Genomic DNA, 19,276 nt, shown 5'->3' on the forward strand with positions numbered 1-19,276 from the left:
TGGTGTTAAGAGCTGGGGGGGCGGACAGACGACCACAGTCACCCCTGGAAACACTAGTTGTCTACTTTCCCCCCTGGCTCTGGGGTAGCCGAGCAGTGCCAGCCTCCCTGAGCCTCAGTTTCCTGGTCCGTGAAATGGCGATGCCGAGACTCCCGTCCCGGGGGGCCGTGGCGAGGATGGAGGCGGGGCAGAGCCCTGCCGGGCTGGCAGGCATGAGTGTTGTTTATCCATCCCCGTGTTCTACGCCCAGGTGCCAGGACCCTGCCCCCTCGGGGAGCCCTGCCCAGGGGTTGCAGCATCCTGGTCAGTAATGTCCCGGCATGCTGTGGGCGCCGGGTCGGGCTTCCTTCACATCCAGCCCAGCCCGGCTGCCGCGCGATCCCTGGCGTGTGGGCGGCAAGACCAGAAAGCACCACAGAGAGCCAGCGTGGGGCTGCGGTCAGGGCGCAGGTGGGAACACACCTGTGGACCTGGAACGACGCGTCTCTTCTAGTGCGCGGCCAGGCTCACAGGCTCAGCCTCTGACTGCCGCGGGGTCTGTCCCCCACGTACAGGTGTGGCAGACCAGGCTGGGAGCTGAGTGGACAAGCTGTCTCAGGTGGCATCGGGGCTGGGCCCCCCTGGGGCACGAGGACTCAGCCAGGGCCTGAGGGCATCCAGGCAGCTGAGCGCCCTGTCCGAGGCCCTGCAACGCGAGGCCCCCGAGGACAACACTCCAGCTCCCCCCGTGAGCTCCCCCGGGGGCTCCCACGCTCTGGGCAGGCCGGCTTAGAGTTCCAGCTCATTCCGCTCGTCAGCACTCGGGGGGCAGCCCCCTCTCTGTGCCTCTGTCTCCCCTTCTGGCGAGGCCTCGTGGGCCTCAGGTGTCCAGCACCTGGACGTTCAACCACAGGTCCGGCAGTCGCTGTGGGCACCGCTGACGCGGGAGGAAGTGGGGTGCAGAGGAGGAGCACCCTCTCCAGACCCCGTGGGCCGCTAAGTGGCGAGTGTCCCCCACTTGGGGGTCTCTGCCCTTCTGACCACATGGGAGTACTTCTCTCTGCTGGCCCAGAGCGACGGGACACAGACCAGGAGGACAAAGGAGCGCAGCCGGGGCTGATGGGAAACGCACCTCTCTCCAGAACCTTCCGGAAGGCTCACGTGTCCCCAGCCCCGGGTCTCTCCCGTACAGGGACACAGCCAGGCCTGCAGGTGGGCCGGGCGAGGGGCACCCTCCGAAGGGTTAACTGTGGTCGCCGGGCTCCTCTGTCCACAGGCGCTGACGTCTTATCAGCATGTGCTCTCCGTCACCCACACAGCTTGGGATATTTTTGGTGTCTGCATCAGCTTGATTCAATTACGGGGACCACGGAGAGGGTGTTCCCTGCAGGGGACTGTGCGAACGCTCCAGTGCCCGCGGACGGAGGAGCCGTGGGCGGAGAGCGCTGGCTTCATTCCTTCGAAATCCTGTAATTGACTTTTTAAAAAATGACATTAGCATTTAAATGGTCCCATCGTTACGAGGGCGAAGGGTCACTGGATATGATCAATGTATTGAGCTCCTCAAATGTTCTCTGATATTATTCTGGTGGTGTCCGCTCACGCGGGCTCTGATTGGGCTCCGGAGTCCGCCTGCCGTGGGGTCTGCCCGCCGCCGTGGGGTCTGCCCCTCCCGGCGGACGGGCGCCGGCCGCAGCGCCCCCTCCCGGTCTGCGGGCACCTCCCCTGCCCACACCGCTGCCCCGGGAGGGGAGGCTGTGACCACCTCCGAGGCTGGCCTCGGGGGTGGGTGGAAGAGGGGTCCGGGCATGCCTGTCTGTCCTTCCCCAGTGGCTGCAGACCTGCCCACGCCCGGGCCAGCGCCAGAGAAAGGACATGTCTGTCCAGAGCTCTGTGAGCGGGGCCCAGGCACCAGCTGCACAGGGTCGCTCTGCGGCCTGGGAGTGTTTTGCGGAATTACAGGGATCAGGTGAAAATGTAAAATGACCTAAACAAGAGTCTGCAGAACAATGGGTGCGGGCAGGAGGCAGCGTGGCTTCCCCAGCAGCACCTGCAGAGGTAACAGGACCGTCCAGGTGGCCAGCCAGAAGGGAGGGGCCCTCGCTCTCCGTGGGGCTGGTGACAGAGAGGCAGGGTCCCAGGCCAGACTGTGCACCACCCAGGGTCCCCGAGTGTGCCCAGGGGGCTCTGAACACCTCAGCAAGGGCTGTGGGGAGATGTCCCCACCAGAGCTGGGAGTATCTCACCAGGACATGACCTGGGCTGGCCCAGAACTCTCGGGGACCCAGAGTGTCACCTGGCTCCCTCTTATGCTGTCTGGGGCACCCTGGCCCACCCTGGGCACCCGAGGGCCAGGCCGGCTAGAGGACCTGCCTGCATCCGCCTCCCATAGCGTAGGACCCATCCAGGAGCATGCCACTCCAGGGCTCACGGCTGGGGAAGGGGCCGCGCGGTGCGGCACGTGTGCCCTGGGTGCAACGAGCCGGAGGCTCCCTGCAGCGGCCGCAGCCTGGACACACAAGGGCTGCGCCCCATTCCTGCTGCCCTGCTCCGCCCTGATCCTGGGCAGGCCGCGTGCATTTGGCGGCTCTGTGGGCCCGGCTCACAGCACCTCTGAACCCTCTAGAAGAAAGGCTCTTTCGGGGAGCCCATCAGGGACCCAACGGCCCAGACTGCATGCTCCCTCCTGGCCCAGGACTGACCCTCTGACTTCCCGTCGACAGGCCACAAGCTCTGTCCACAGACCGTTTGTCTGGATGGAGACAGCGTCCCCATTCTCTGGGGGTGCGCGCTCTCTGTGGTGCCTGAGCGGGGGCCGGAACACGGCCCGATCGCTCCACATGGGGGAAGGGGCCACACGCCCACGGACACGGGTGGCGAGCACGCGCTTTACAGCAAGGGAGCCGGGGGCGTCCACCTCTCCGGGAGGCTCTGTGCCCACATCTCCACGGCTGTACCCGTCCTCTGCCCATCAGCATCCCAGCGCGTAAACTGAGCCGGCAACACTGGGCCCACGTGCCTGGCGCGTCCCCAGGGCAGTCAGGACCCCCGCGGTCCGGGCGGGTGCGCCTGTCACCAGGGCTCGGGCTGAGGTCCGAGGTGACCACCTGGGCAGAACCTGTCTGACAGCATCCTGACAAGCTGGGCAGCTGGAGCCTCTCCAGGGCCCGTCTAGAGTTTCAGGACGGGTTTCTGGTCACGAGGAGGACCAGGTGGGCGCGTTACCTCGATGCCCCCCGCCCCCGCCGTCCGACCTGTCCCGCCACCCTGTCCTGCCACCCAGCCTCGGGAGGAGCCGCCGCCTGACACTGCAGGAGCTGTGGGCAGTCGGAGCTGCCCACTCGGCTGGTCTGCCTCAGACCCACGTGCCTGGCCGGGAAACCAGACAGAGGCTCCCGGCCATAACTGTCCCTGCGGCGAGTCACCAGACCAATAAACAAGTTGCGTCCAAAGGGGAAGAAAAAAAAAATCACACTTTAGCTTCCAGGTGGAACACAAACATTTTAGAAACCGAAAAATAACCCAACAACAACAACAAAATAAGCAACGAACCAAAACACCCAAACAAAACCCTCCACAAAGCACCTCCGATGTTTATTCAACACGGTGTCGGAACACGAAAAGGTCGTTTGAACCCGGAGAGAACGTTTTCTCCCCGAGCCAGGGAGACCTCACGCCGGGGCTGTGAAGCCTGGTCCCCGTCTGGCACCCGGAGCCCCGTTCCCCAGCCCTGTTCCCCCACACGGAGCTGGGGCCGGCACGGAAAAGCTTGCCTGGGGAGGCGTGCCCAGCTCCGGGGTTCTGGAGCTCCCCGAAATGCTTTTGCTGTCAATAGCTTCCAGGCCACGGGAGGACTGACGTTTCGCTGGGCTATATCCTCGATTGCTTTCCTACCCAAACGGGCTGAGTGGGAGCCGTTTACGCGCCTACAAAAAGACTCACGCTTCCCGGACCACACGGTTCCCATTAAAAGTCAGACCGGAGCTGGGAACGCTTGACTCTTTATTTTAAAGGTTCCCCAAAGGCAGATAACGTCTGGGGAGACCAGGCGTCTGCTGCTGCTTCGCAGAGGCTGGCTGGGCGGCCGCGGCGCTGCAGGAGAGACGGCGGAGCAGGCGATAGAGGGCGCCTGCTCCCCAGCTTCCGGGCGCTGGGTGGCAGTCTGGCCTGCAGGCCTGGGCGGACCAGCAGCTCAGGTCCCCAGGAGCCACAGGCTGCCTGCGCCATGAAGCCAGCGGCCGGTGTGGAGAAGCAGCTGTCTGCCCAGCGGGCAGCCAGTGTCACACCCAGGGTGGCCCCCTGGAACTCCAGTGGCTCTTGTCCCACGACAGCATGGTCTCCGGCTGGGGCACACCCTTGGGACCTTGCTCCTGGGCCCCTCTCTTGCAGAGTAAATGCCCACCTGGAGATGCGGAGGGGCTACGGGACAGCCACGCCCGGCCACCAGGCTAGATTCCTGCAGATTACGCTGCGTGACTGACCCTCACTCGGGCCTCCGGGGGAACGGCTCGCTGTCGCTGGGAGCTGACCTCCTGGCCGGCAACCCCACCTCGGCGCACCCCCACCCCGGGGCCTCTTCCCCCAAGGATAAAGCGTGTCCCCTCCCCAAGGGGGAAAGTAAGCCAGTCTGAGCACCCCACAAGCAGCCACCAAAACAGAGACCAGCCCCCTTCCCGCCCAGGGCACCCAGGCCGATTGCTTCTGCCATCGGGGGTCCAGGGCCACCTCAGTGACCTTGACCATTACCGAGCTCTGCCGACACTGGGTTATAAGACGCTCCGCTGTCCTAAGAGAAGACAGCCCTGCTCGCTGGGGGTGAGGGGACACTGGCACCCTCAGCGTGGGGGTTCCGGGAGAAGCTGGCTCACCGGGCGTCCCAGGGTCCAGGCTCCTGGGGGTGGCCAGTCAACAGGCCGGAGCCGGGGGCAAGGTCTCCGGGTCAAGGACGGATGGGGGCTGAGCCAGGAGCCCGAGCCTCCGCCCGGCTCACAGACAGCCCGGAGCTGCCCAGCCCGCGGGCCAGCCCGCATTTCCAGGGTGCGCGCCAGAGCCCGGCCTCTCCATGGACGTGCCCGCCTGCCAAAGCCGAGCACATTCCTCTTCGGGACATATCGAGCGCTCACGGACCGGCCTGTTTACGAGGAGGAGAGCGCAGCCAAGCTGGATGTCCCTTCAGACGCTGGGCCTTTGCGGGTCCACCGGGCTCCCCGGGTAGAGGAAAGGGCCGGTGTGGCCACCCGGGGGCTGGACAGACACCCGGGCGAGACGTCGTGACAACCATCAGGAAACAGGGCCCTCTGCTCGAGCCGAGCTCTGGGGTCCACTCTGACCACACAGAATGCCTGCAACACGCATGAGCTGGTGGGAACCCAGGCGTGTGTCCGAGGGGCCTCCGGGACCCTGCTCTGCGGTAGACCCTGCACCGGCTTCCTTCCTCACGGTGTCCCCCCGCCCCCGGCTCCACCCCACTCAGAAATGGCTGCCCAGCCTCGACATGGGCCCGGCGTGCTCTGGGGCCAGGGACCGACAGTGCCACGGACGGGCTCCCACCCCGGGAGCCCACGGCAGCAGCATGCCGTCTTGTGTCCTGCACACGCCACGCACCACGCGCCACGCGCCCTACCAAGAATCTGTGTCGACTTGACTGCAGCCCAGCTCACCTGTCCACACAGCTGGTGGACAATGCCCACGGCGTGTCCTCAGACGGAGGCAGGTGGGGGGCCCACAGGAGAACCCCACCTGGGTCCCTGCCGCATCCTCTACCACCGACACCCGCCCGCCTCGTGCTGCAGGACCCCTCCCCCAGCCCAGGCCCCGGGCTCCCCGTCACCGCCGCTCCACCCTTCTGGCGGCCCCAGGGGCAGTCGGGCAGCCTGCCCCCTGCCCCAGGACAGGCCCCTGCTCTGCTCTCTAAGGCCCCTTGGCCTCCGGAGCCAGAACCTGGGAAGAAACCACCTACAACGATTTGAGCCAATCCTTCCCATCTCCTCACTGTTCCCGACTGGCTTCCCCCCGTTTCCTGGGTCCCCGAGTGGACTCCCCGCCAGTGCCCGCGTGCCGAGGGGCCGGGCTGCCTGTGGCCTGCTGCTCTGGGGGCACCGCCAGGACCCCGGAACCGGCTCCCTTTCATTGGTGTTTATTTTGTCACAGCTGCACACCTGTTCCCAGACCCCAGGGAGGGCTTAGTTGCTGCCAACGCATGTTTCTTGAAGCCACGGCCCTTGGTGGGCTCCCCCAGCTGCCCGCAGCCTGGACACGGGGACGATGGCAGCCCCGAGGCCCTGACATGGACGCTCTGTCCGATGCGAGGCTGGACGCCGCCGACGGGGTGCTGGGGAGACGGAGAGAGAACGCACCGCTCCGTGTGCACGAGAGCAGCCTAAAGCCGCCCCTGCCCGGCTGACCCAGGGAGCCGCAGGGACGAGTGGTCCCCTCACTAGGCCATCGATCCGGACAGCTGCAGTGATGCCCCCCGCCGCCCCCGACGACAGGGCCAGATCGAAGGACAAGGACAGGGGCATGCTGCAGGGAGCCCCCATGAGAAGCGGAGGGTGTCACCCCATAAATATGCTGTGGGCTCGAGGGTGGTACATGTGGGGGTGCACACCGCGTGTACACGCTGACACCGGACGCACGCAGGCCCGTCCTGCACACGACACACGGGCTGGGCGGACGGTGGGCGTGCGACTCGCTGCCCTGTGTGTGTCCTGACGGACCAGCAGCGCGTTCGGAAAGGGCTCGGTTTTCTTAGTTACCCCGTCTCGTTCCCCCCACGACGGGTTCACGAGGAATGTATGTTCTCCTCATGACTGGACACGCAGGATGCTGCAGGCCTCTGTCCGCACGGGCTCACGCCTTCCGCGAGAGCCTGGTCAGGGGTGGGAGCCGGGCAGGAGGCGGGAGGGGCCGCTTGGAGCTTCTGGGGGACATTGCTCAGGGGACATCAAGGCACAGGCTGGCGTCCCTGTCCCCTCCCCTGGTGGCCCCCATGCCCAACCTTAGCTCTAGGATGTGCCCGGACCTCTGGGTAGGCTTCCCTCCCTGGGTGCCTAGGCAGGGGGCAGAGGGCAGGGGGCAGGGGCAAAGGACAGGAGGCATAGGGCAGAGGGCAGGGGCAAAGGACAGGAGGCATAGGGCAGAGGGCAGGGGCAGAGAGCATAGGGCAGGGGGCAGTGGGCATAGGGTAGAGGGCAGGGGCAGAGGGCAGGGGGTCAGGGGCATAGGGCAGAGGGTAGGGGGCAGAGGCCCCCTCTGTCCTGCCTCCTGCCTGTCCCCACTCCCTCCCTCTGTGCCCCTCCCTTCGGTGTCCCCAGCCCTCCCTCAGGACCCCCTCTCCAGGGGCCCAGTCTAAGTGCTTGGAGGGCAGCGGCCTTCTCCTGGGCGGTTCACCCCTCCAGGCGATGGGCGGGGCCCCTTTCACAGAGGTTCCTACTGGGGTCTTCCCCCCAGATTGGCCAGAGAGAGAGCCCTGGACAAGAAGGGCTCTGGTCAGGGCAGCTCAGAGGCAGCCAACCCTGTGGCCAGACAGGCGAGGATGGGGTTCAGGGGTGCCCAGCCCGAGGCTGCTGAGAGGGGTAGGTTCTACCCCTGCACCGCCCGGCGGGCAGCCAGGCCCTGACTCCCACCTGTCTCGTGAGGGACCGGACGAGCCCGCGGTCCCCCCACACCCCTGGCCTGGCCAGAGGCCGCCTCTCGTGCCTGTTCCGTGCACCCTGCCTCCCTCGGCTGGTGCCCGCCTTGGTGCCCCCTGCCCCTGGTGAGAGGGCATCCCCACGCACCCCCAAGCTCTGGCGGCCGGGGGACAGCAGAGCGCAGCCGGGCCAGCCCTGGGGCCCGCGGGTGGGGAGGATGCCGATGACAGACAGGACGCGCCCGAGGTGCTGGAGGACCCGCAGGCCGCTCCCCGCCCAGCCCCGCAGGCCCAGCACCACAGGAAATGCTGGGTGGCCGAGGGGCGACGGGCGGGGTTCTACCGCCCACGCCTGTGGGAGCCCGGCCACCATGCGAGGAGCTTCCAAGGTGGGGAGGGGGGCGGACAGGGGGTGCTGTGGATGTCACGGTCCACCTGTTTTCAGACCACTGGAGTTTTCTCCGGTCAGAACCATCTCCAGACGCGCAGTCACTCCGCTGTCAGCACACTGGGTCGGGGGACGCAGACCCGAAGGGCGGGCCTTGCATGGGGCTGCCCCGGCCACGCCCCCCCAGCACCACAGCCTGGAGGCCTGTCCGCCGGTGTCCTGGCTGGTGGTGGGCGCCTGAGGGGACCCCGAGGTTTGAGGCTGTTATTTCCCGCCCAGCACGGGGCCTCCTGGGCACACTGTGCGCTGCCCCAGTGCTCTGCGCGGGCTCGTGCGAGGGCTTCCCAGCTCCGGCCAGCTCGGGGCAGCCAGGAGAAGGTGGCTGTCGGAAACGCCGCTCAGGCTGCCCCGCATGCAGGCCCCGCGGGGCTCGGCTAGGTGGCCGTTCATTTGTTCCTGACTTGGCTCCGCGTTTGGCTTAGGGTGCTGGTCCAAGGGGGCAGGGCCAGCCCACCCGGGAAGGGACGTCTTTGAGAGGCATCGGGTGTCAGGAGACCGAGGGACCTTGGGGCTTCTCTGTGCTACAGGCCAGAGACCTGAGAACCAGGCAAAGCTGTGAGATGAAGTCTGGCCACGCAGAGCTCACGGGGCCTCTAGATGGGGTGAAGGAAACACCAGGATGACCTGGAGGAGGAGCCCCAAACCCCTGCTCTGGCTGCTGCTGTGACGGCTCATGCACAGTCTCCAGGAGCACAGTATTCATGATCTCAGGATGGTGTGTAGGTGCGTGTGCACATGTATGTGCACAGGTGTGGTGCCCGCATGTGTGTGCACATGTGTGCATATGTGTGTATGTGTTCACAGGCGTGGTGCCGGCATGTGTGTGCATGTGTGTGCACAGGTGTGGTACCTGCATGTGTGTGGTGCCCGCATGTGTGTGCACATGTGTGCACATGTGAGTATGTGTGTTCACAGGCATGGTGCCGGCATGGGGGTGGTACCTGCATGTGTGTGCACAGGTGTGGCGCCCGCATGTGTGTGCACATGTGTGCATGTGTGTGTGTGTTCACAGGCGTGGTGCCGGCATGTGTGTGCATGGGTGTGGTGCCCGCATGTGTGCAGAGCTGTGCAGCAAACGGACTGGTGCCCTGCTCTGGGTGCCCTGTGCATTCCTTTGGGGTTGGGGGTGCTGCCCGAGGTGCCAGGCCCCAGAGCTGGGATGTTTGCACCACCCGCCCTCAGGCCACGTCCTCGGGCCACATCCTCGGGCATTCGTCTTATACACCGTGTTCTCTCCCCAAGGGCTGCCCTGCCCGTTCCTCTGTCCCTGCAGACACCTTAGAGAGCGGGCTCCATGGAGGGGGCACCCAGGCAGCCACGCTCCCTGTGGTCCAAACAGCTCTCCTGGCCACCGTGCCAGCTTGAGAGCCGCTCTCCAAGGTGGGCAGGGCAGACATCAGGGGGCCCTGGTGCTTGGTGACGCCCCCGAGTGGCATCTGGCCCCGGGGAGCTGGCCAGAGGCTGGAGCCCCGTCTCCAGTCGGCAGGGCCCCTCGGCAGGCAGGCAGAGCCATGTGCCCCACGCCACCCCAGCTGCGGGCCGGCCCCTCCCCAAGCCCCCTCGGGGTCTGGTTCCTGTCTGTCCGCTGGTCATTGCACACAGTGACAACAGGCCGCAGGTGACGGATGGCCGGTGTCAAGTCCTGTCATGCCAACAGGGTCCTGGGGGAAATGCGAGAGGCTCTCAAAATGGCTTTATTACCAACCTGTGGCCGCAGAGATGATCAATCACACTGATCAGGGATGGCAAACACAGGGAGAGACGAGAGGCAGATGCCGGCCCCTGAGGCCGCGGGTCAGCGGCGGGGCGGGGCATGGGAGACCCGGGGGAGGGTGGCATGCTAACTGCCGAACTTGACCGCGGCCCGGGCCCTCCATGCGTCCGCGGGGTTGGTCCCCAGGCTGGCCTCTGAGGCCCTGGCAGGGTGCAGGAGAGCTGGGGTCTCTCTGCACGGGCTTTGTTCAAAGACCTGGAGCAGGAGAGGGGGTGGGGGCCGGGCCAAGTCGCCAACCCCCCGAGGAGGTTCCGCAGCCTCCCGGGGACCCAGCCCGAGCCTCCCAGAGGCCGGGGCTGGAGGCGGCCGCGCTCGGGCTGTCCAGGGCAGGATGAATCAGACCTTTCTTGGGGAGGTGCCTCCCGCACAAGGACGTTTTAGTCAGACATAATTGCAAGGAAAAATAAACCTGCCTTAACAGAAAACAGCTCTCCAGTTGTTTTTTCCTCTGCGAAGCCTTTTCAACTGCAGGTTTTGGCAAAGTCCTGGCTGTGGGTAATTGTGAACATGGCGCAGGGTCCGGAGACCAAAGCCAGCAGAGCGGAAATGGCACCCGCAGCGTGAGAGGGACCCGGGACAGGGCCCCGCAGGCACGCGTGTGCTCGCGTGTGCGCCGACGCCCTCCGAGGGCACGCCCGACCGCAGGCAAAGGGAACTTTGTCTTGGCCGCCATGCCCATGCCCAGGCACCTCGCCGGCGGCGAGCCCCGCTCCGAAGGCGGCAGGCCTCGCGGGGAGCGGCCAGAGTGGCTGGGCGGCACAGGCTCCCCGGGCGGGGGCGCAGCCTCTCCACCCTCCTGGCTCTGCCTCTCAGAGCTCACGTCACCCCCGGGGAAGGTCACCCAGAGTGCTGGAGGGAGGCACTCTGGGGTGCTGGCTCTGCCCTTCCTCAGGGGACCCCACGAAGTTCCTGAGGGGTTGGAAAGCGGGCAGGAGGGGGTGACGTGGGGCTCGTGGCATCAGGAGTGCGCCCGACAGCAACACGTTGGATGCCTGCTGGTTGGTAACTGCCCCCTGGACAGGCCCGGCCAGACCCTCCTCCTCCCTCTGTCTCTGTTTCTTTGGGTGTCCTGCCAGAGGGCCATGGGGGTGAGCAGGGGGCCAGCCACCGGCGGCGGGGAAAGGGGCACAGCGCTCCCTGGGCTGGAGGACCGGCCGGACGCCCACCCACTCTTTCTGGCTGACGCCCCGCGGTGCGTCCCGGGAACTGGTTGCAGGGTCTGTCGAGCCCTCGGCTGACAGGCTGATGCCACTCACTTGGCTGGGTCTTGGGAACGCAGGCTCGTTTGCCAGGCAGACTTAACGAGAAAAGACTTAAACGAGATCGTGAGTCACGGCTTCCACTGGGCCAGTGTCCCCGTCCCCGCACGCCTCCGTGCATTTCACTCCCAGGAACACTCGGCCCCAGGAAGATGAGACCGGCCGCCCAGCTGCCCGGCCTGGCCCCGAGCCCGGCCGCCGGCCCGCAGGCTGCCATGTGCACGGGGGCCTTGGGGTGTCCAGTGCTCAGAACACCCATCCTCAAATCGCAGGCCCGAGGGAGCCTGTTGACATCATTCCCCGCAGCTGGCTCCCTGAGACCCCGGGACCCAGGCCCCGATGCACCTTTCTCGCCGCCACCAACCCCCCAAATACAAAGGAGAAGGACGTAATGGAAAAGCCAGCAGCGGAGTAAACCCTTCCTAATGGCCACCGAACTTGCCGAGTGTCAGCTCGGGCCCTTTGTGCCGAGCGCCTGTAATAATCACGCAGCTCGGAGACAAGGCCTCGCTCCGGCGGGAGCGCCCTGACGGGCCCGCGGGGCAGGTGTTACTGTAATTAGCTATTGTTTGACTATCAAAAGTCAGGGCTGATTAGAGCCACTAAGCACAAGTGCACGATTTTATTTCAAAGAATATTACGCACTACACGCTGAGCCCTTTGAGGCCGGCCTGCCCTCCACAGCCGGCTGAGAGCCCACGCCAGCAGCAATCAAACGCGAAATCTGCATAACCCTTCGGGGTTTAATTCAAGCAGAGACCTTTCATTAGAAATATGTTACTTTATGGAATCTGGTCACCAGCAAGGGGAGAAAAATGTGACTTCTTAAGAAACGTGAATGGCACCTCTTTAGTGATTAACCCGAGATTAATGGAGGGCCCCGTGGCTTGGCCTAAGTCCGTTTTATTGCTAATTCATTTAGGTACCGTTTCAGATCCGCTGATGAAAGTTACCTGCCAGGGCGCCAGGTTTTGGCAAGCGAGACTAGCCATTAAGGTCAAACCCCAAATACACTTTTTATTAAAGAAGCTTTGAAAAGGTGTCTGTGTTAGTCGCCCCCCCTTAGGGACCTGCTATTGAATGGGCTCCATTAGTTAAGCATGTAGGTCCTCATCCATCACGAGACGGACGTGAGAGTTTCACTTTGCCTGACTCCTTGGTGACTTCTGCCGAGCGCACGTGAGGGGCTGCGCTTGGGACCCGCACGCCCACTCCCAGGTGCAGGTGACGCTCGGGCACGCACACACGCCTGCCCAGCCACGCTCATGCGTGCAAGCACCCATATATGCACACGCACACACATGTGCACCACCACGCACACACACAGATGCACACACGTGCACACACACCACATAGGTACACCCACAAACGTGTGCGCACCATGCATACATGTGCACCATTGCATCCACACACGTACAGATGCACACACATCACATGGGCACACACACATTACACAGGTACACCTACAAACATGCACACACATGCACCATTGCATACGCACATGTACAGAGACAGACATGTGCACACACAAACATACACATCCCATAGGCACACAGACATGCACCACCATATACACACATGTACAGATGCACATAATGCACGCACACATGTGTCACATGGCACACCCACATACCCTCACACACACGTGACCAAAGGGCATTAAGAATATACCGTGGAAGGGGGACACCCACTCGCCACCTGCCCCCAAAGGCCCCTCCCATAGACGAGGGCTTGCTGCTCCTTCACTGGCAAGGTCACGAGGCCACTGCCCGAGGCATGGAAGGAGGAGGAGCCATTCCTCGCCCTGGGGGTCACAGGGCAGGGAGGGCGGCTGCTCTGCCCACGATGTGCCCGCCGGATGCCAGTCCAGCCTCGTGTTGTGGCAGAGCCACCTCTGGAAGTCCCAGGTGTCACAGGGGGGCTTGCAAACCCACCCCAGCTATGTGGAACGAGGGCCGTGCAGCCATGCAGCCGTCACCCAAGCCCGCACCTGTGTCCCAGGGTGGCACTGCCGCGGGCCACAGGGTACTGCGCCCCGGGACGCAGCATCCCAAGCATCTCCTTCGAGGCCAGACCAGCGAGAGGAGCAGCGCCCTGTGGCGGCCCTGTGCGCGGAGGGAGGGCCAGCACTGTCCTCGGGTCCTAGGGACGGTCTCAGAGACCACGACCCGAATGGAACCGAGCCGGGTCTGCTGGGGCAGGAGCACTTCCTGGAAGCTGCAGTCTCTCTGCCACCCCCCGGGCTCTGCACCCCAACCTGGGCAGCCCCGGGCAGCCAGCGGCAGCCGCACAGCCATGCCCAGGGACTGGGCGGCGTCACGCCGGGTGGACGGAGAGGGCTCCCCGCAGGCGGCAGGAGGGGCTGGGCGCGGGGCTGGGAGGCGGGCAGCAGCTCTGAGCTCTGTCCTGGCCAGCAGGCCGGGCCTGGTCACCCTGGGCCAGCAGTGGGACCTGAGGGCCGCACTCTCTCTACTCTGGAATGTGGTCAGCGGGGACTCAAGAGTGAATTCTTCACCCCACTCTCCACAGCGGGGCTCTGCCAGGAACAGGAGGGTCCTCCCTGAATGACCAAGTAGCCACCGGGGGCCTCCTGTTTCTGAGGGGCTCCAAGCGCTGGCGGGGGCGGCAGACTCGAGGGGGGCCCTCCCACCCGGGCTCTGTGCAGCAGAGGGGGGCGGCCGCCACCGTCTGTGGACCCGGTAGTTCCTTCCGGGCAGACATGTGGCACAAGAGACTGGCTTCCAAGGGCCCCGATGCCCGCCGCCTGCGGCCCTAGAACGTTAGAAGCCCTTCCTCCAGCCTCCGTGTCCCCGCAGCTGGGTGGGCACCAAGGCGCCCCCCCGGGACCCACCACCCAGGCCCTCCACCCTCCGCCCACCCTGCCCTGTGTGGCGGAAGATTCCAGAGATTCCCAGTGCCCATCGCCGGCTGCCCTGTCCCCTGAGCCTTCTAAAGTCTGAGGAAACCAAACCTGGTACGTCTTCTGCTCCCCGTCTCTGAGACCCCGCGTGGCTTGTCCAGCAGTGTGGCTGTGACGGGTTGTGGGGACAGCATGCTGGTGGGGGGAACCTTGGGCAGAGCAGGCCCCCAGCCTCAGGGTTCGTGCACCCTGGAGGAGGTCCTCGCTCTGGGTGTGTCTCACTGTCCCCCGTGGAAGAGGCAATGCCCCCTACCCAGCCGGCTCCCGTGGACCTGGTGAAACCCGAGTTGCAGACGGCACAGCTGGGCCGTCGGGCTGGAGGGGTCCGCCCAGCTCCTCGCAGTGTGTGGGAGGAAGACAGGGCCCTGGGCCGGGTCACGGCTGACGGCCCTGCACCTCCAACCGGCTTGGAACGTTCACCTACTCTCGCGGCCCGGGCTGGGGTGGGAGGTGGGAAGGCCCACCTGGGGGCCCCTCTTGGGTCCCACACACTCTCTCCGCCCGGCGTCCATTTCACCGGGAAGGCGGCCCCTGCCGTGGAGGCCACGGTCTCCGCTGAGGGCTGCGCAGTTTTCTTCTCTTGAAGCCGACTTGGAAATGAAGGGGCAGCTTTCTCCGGCTGCCCAGTCGCGGGGTCAGCGGCTCGGCCGGCCGGCGCAGGGTGGTCCCCCCCGCCGCGTGTCCCTAGCAGGCTCCTTCACCTCGCGGCCTGTCCTGACACCGGTCTAACGGTTCCCTTTTAAATGCACCTGTTAATTATCCTGCCACTGCCGTAATTTCCCCCGTAGTCCCTTAATTAAGGGGTCACAAACCGAGAGCATGTTTACCCAATAAGCTTTCTTTTTTAATTATCCTAATTGCTCAGAGACTGACAAAGACTCCTCTCTTCTCCTTCCCCCAGGATTAGCCGAGGAAACAGGCTTCACACCCGCCGGGTGGCCGGGCTGCGTCCGCCGCGGGGCGCGGGCCCCTCCTGGGGTCAGAGGGGTGCGCACGGGCGGCTGGCTGGAGCCCCGGGCTGCTTGCCACGCGCTCACACGCATGTGCCAACGTGGTCTGAGGATGCTCGTGGTCTGAGGACCTAGGGCGCAGGGTAGCCGGGGTGCCGGGTCCTGAGGGCAGGGCCGAGGCAGCACGTTTTCATGGACGTGGTCCGCGAAGTTCGGGTAGAACCAGCCCTGGTCTCAGCAGAACCGAAATCAGCCACTGGGCTCTGAGCTGGCTTCGCATCGGCCTCAAGGTCCGGAGTCCGACAAACAGCCGAGGCTCCCTTTGGGCCAGGCCAGGCCCCCGCGCTGACGGAGCTGGGTGCTGTCCCGCACCCCACCCCACAGGAGGAGGAGCTCAGGTCACCCGGGGCCCGAGGGCCGACCCTTCAGTCACTCTGCGAAACCCATTCTTGTGTTTGAACAAGTCAGAGTCAAGAAGACACCCAGGAATGTCCCATGGGGCAGCCGCTGTGGGGAACAGTCTGGCGCTTCCCCAAAAGGTTCAACGTAGTCACTTAGGACCTGGCGCACCCACTCCCAGGTCCGTGCCCTGGAGAACTAAAAACAGGGTGCAACCAGATATGTGGACCCACACCCGCAGAAGCGCTAGTCCCAGCAGCAAGCGGTGGGGACCATGCCAGTGTCCATCAGTGTGTGGATAAACCAGCAGGGCTTGGCCACTCAGTGGAATATTACTCAGCCATGAAAAAAGAACAGCACATAGCATACCATGGCTGATTCTCAAATCATCGTGCTCAGTGAAAACATTCGGACACCAAAGGCCACAGACTGTGATTCCACTGACATGAACTGTCCAGACCAGCCACCCCCACTCACGGAGGTGGAACGTGGATTCGTGGCTGTCTGGCGTGGGAGCGGGGTCTCGGTGAGGCTCAGGAAAGTGTGCTGGAATCACCACATCCCAAATGCCACTGAACTGTTCACTCCAAATGGTTAATTAGTGTGTTTCATGAATTTCACCCCAGGTCCAAGGGAAAAGGAGGGGAGGGGACGGAACCAGAACATAGCCCTGCGGAGCCCCAGGGGGCACACGCGGCAACATGGCCACTTGCCCCGTCCCCAACGTGACGAGTCTGCTAGCGCAGGCCTTGCGGGGCTCTGGGGCATCGAGTCCCGTCTGCTGAGGTCAGCAGCAGCGACGCGGGGAAGAGCCGGGCCAGCTCCATTGTTCTGCAGGGGATTAGGGGGTGCTGGCAGCCCTCGGCCACCCCACCGGCTCCCCGGGCGCCGGGCGGTGCCGGGCAGGCTGGTCTGCTCTGTGCAAGTTCACGTCTCTTTAATAAAGATTAAGATGTCAGAGGGCCAGGGTGGCACAAATCCCACTTTGATTAACTTCTCATTACCGGCTGAAGGCACAGCCCATTGCCGAGCTTCAGAGCAGCAGCGAGAAAATAGTTATTAAACGTGCGCTTAGGACGACAGGGCTCCTGCTGACACGGTGCACGGCCGCACGAGGCCTGGCGGGACTCGGGGCGACGGGACCTGGCGGAGCGGTGACCGCGGGGCCTGACCGGAAGTGGTCCTGGGGTCCCCGGTGGGCACTGGCCGAGAGTCTGTCCCCCAGGGTTACTGTCATCTCCCTGGGTAACTGCCTGGAGCCCCCAGGGTGAACCCCACCATCTGCCTTCTCGGGCGGCCCTCAGAGCCGCCGTCATGGCTGTAAGTTCAGGGCCCCCCAGACCGGAAAGGGCTTCCCCAGTGAGCTTCATTCCCTCTCCACGGTCACCCTTCACCCCTCTGCCCTTCCCAGGAACCTCAGGCAGGTCCCCCGAATCACAAGCCACGGCCCAGGGAGACCAGGCAGGGGCGCTCACCCTCACGGACTATTCCCTGCTCATCCCGGGCAAACCCTCCCCCAGAACAACCCCCCACTGCTCCTGCCACAGTGCCGGCCACTGCCCCTCGTGGGCCACCTGCCGTGGCCAGCAGCTCTCGGCTCCGGCGTCGGCACCCCTCCCCACCCCCGCGTCCCAGCCCCCGGGAAATGCCCTCATCCAGGCTGGCGGGCGCAGGGTCCCCGGCCCTGCTGTGCTTTCCCAGTCGCCCTGAGCCCCCCACTCGCTCAGCGCCCTCCCGCCTCTCTGGCCGATGGTCGCAGACACCAGAGCCACTCAGGCCTCCCCTGCCCTTCTGAGCTGGCAGCCCCAGCGTCCCGTGCTCATCTGTCCGCCCTTCGGCCACGGCTCCGGGGCATCTGGAATCTAGGACCTATCAGGCCAACATGTCCACGTCCACCTCCACCACGCCCACCGCCCTGCCCTCCCAGGCTCCCCCACCACGGTGCCCCACCCCAGCTGCCCGCACAGCTGTCCTGGCCCCTCATCTCCATCCACACACGTCCACTTCCTGCTCCACCCTTGCCCAGACACCTCCACCCCTCCTACGGCACCCCAAAACTCCAAGGTCCCCCAGCTGCCCTCCTAGCCCGCTCTCCTTGCACCGCGGTTGCTCCAGCAACAGCCCTCTGCCTGGGCGCGCTCAGCTCTGCCTCCGGGGTCTACCTCCCCTCCGTCTCAGGGGCCCCTCCAGCCCCCCACCGGGCCGGTCACCGTCCCGCAGCCCCTCTTGCTGCAATTCTGATCGCTTGGGATCGGCCACGTATTGCTGCTTTGTCTTTGCATTTCACACGCCTCTTCGGCAGCGTCACGGGCTGTGTTTGTGTTCCCCAATCCGTACGTCGACACCCTCACCCCCGATGTGGTGGCATTTGGCAACGGCGTCTTTGGGACGTGATTATGCCGTAAGGGTGAGGCCTCCACGAAGGAATTGGCGCCCTCACAGGGAGAGACAGAAGAGCGTGCGCCCCCCTTCCAGGCGCGGACGACTCCGGGAGAAGACGGCCGTCTGTGACCCTGGAAGGGAGCCCACAGCGGACGCGGTCTCGGCCGGGACCTTGATCTCACACTTGTGCCTCCAGACCGTGAGAGGTTAACGTCTGAGGTATTGCTGATGGGACACCCCGCGCAGACGGAGACCACCGGAGGCGACGGGGCTCAGGGGCAGGGCCTGCCGACTCACAGCTGCAGGCTCGAGCCCGGCGCAGGCCCGCAGGTGGCAGGGGCTCAGCAACCGTGTGCAGGGGGGCGGCTAAGGGGTGGTGAGGACACGCGGGTGACGCCATGGCCCAGTGCTTGGATTTCAGGGAACCCTGGTCCTCAGAGAGGGATCCTCGCCTTCAGGGGAGTGGGGTTACCGGGAGAGCGGGAGGCCGCACGCCAGGGACAGGGCCAGCACAGGGGAGGCCGAGGGATCTGTCGGAGGGACGATGAAGGAAAGAACGAATGAACAGGTGGATGGACGGACGCTGCTCCCCCACCAGCCTCTGCATCCAACCAGCAGCTGCTGTGCCAAAGGACGTCGGGGGCTCCTCCCTGCTTCCCATGAGTTATTTGAGGAGACCCTTCCGCCACCACCAGTCCTATCGGGGCGGCTCTCTCTGGGCTGAAACAGGAGCTTCGCGGGGGACACGGCTGCTGTGGCCGAGAGGAGGCCGCCCTGAGTCCGCGTCCACGGGCACAGGGGCCGGAGCGCAGCCCCCACGCCTGCCGGGCCCCCGCGAGTGTGCACGGGGACCCCTGCTGCTCGCTCTCCGGGGGCTCGTTGGCGGGAGCCGGGGGAGGCGGCTGAGGCCCTGGGGCCCGGGGCCGGAGGCCGACACCACGGGAACAGCATTCCCACCGCCCACCAGGTGGGTCTGTCTGGCCGGCCCTGGATGCGCCAGCAGGACAGCAGCATTCTCGGCATAGTTGGGATTGCCCCAGAATTCCACCCGGACCTCGCTTTCCCACACCCGGACGAGGCCCGGGCACGGCCGGCGGAGTGGAGACCGAGCCTCAGAAGGCAGCTCGCCAGGCCGCCCCCTGCTGAGGCGCCGCATTGTCAGAGCAGCCCCCGCCCCGGGCCCGCAGCACAGCTGGACACCGAGCAGGCTCCCAGGCCCCGGAGACGCGGCCGGGGTGGGGACGGCGGCAATGCCCGGCGCACAGGGGCCAGGGTCCGCGGAGACCCTCGGGTGGGGGCTGACCGACCCTGAGCAGGGGCCCCCGCCTGAGGAGCCCGGGCACTGGCAACACCTTCACCAGTCGGGCAAGCGTCCCCCCCGCCAAGCGCAGACCCCACGGGCACAGGGGCTCGTTCTCCAGGGGGGCAGAGCATCACCGCCCACCCAGGCTTCAGGACCTCCCCAACAGTCCTGGGCAGAGAGGCCAGCCTGGGATGTCATCCTCCCGTTTTGGGGACGGGGTGGCAGCAGCAGC

The 19,276-nt window shown here is 65.3% G+C and overlaps 1 protein-coding gene across 1 annotated transcript in view; it reads right to left on the reverse strand.

Annotated features, from left to right (window-relative positions):
- PRDM16 (PR/SET domain 16) overlaps nucleotides 1–19,276 on the reverse strand; it is a 291,643-nt gene that overhangs the window by 113,365 nt on the left and 159,002 nt on the right. The gene's annotated exons all lie outside the window — the stretch shown is intronic.

The sequence above is a fragment of the Molossus molossus genome, unplaced genomic scaffold, assembly GCF_014108415.1.
Source record: "Molossus molossus isolate mMolMol1 unplaced genomic scaffold, mMolMol1.p scaffold_m16_p_12, whole genome shotgun sequence".
Classification (NCBI taxonomy): domain Eukaryota; kingdom Metazoa; phylum Chordata; class Mammalia; order Chiroptera; family Molossidae; genus Molossus; species Molossus molossus.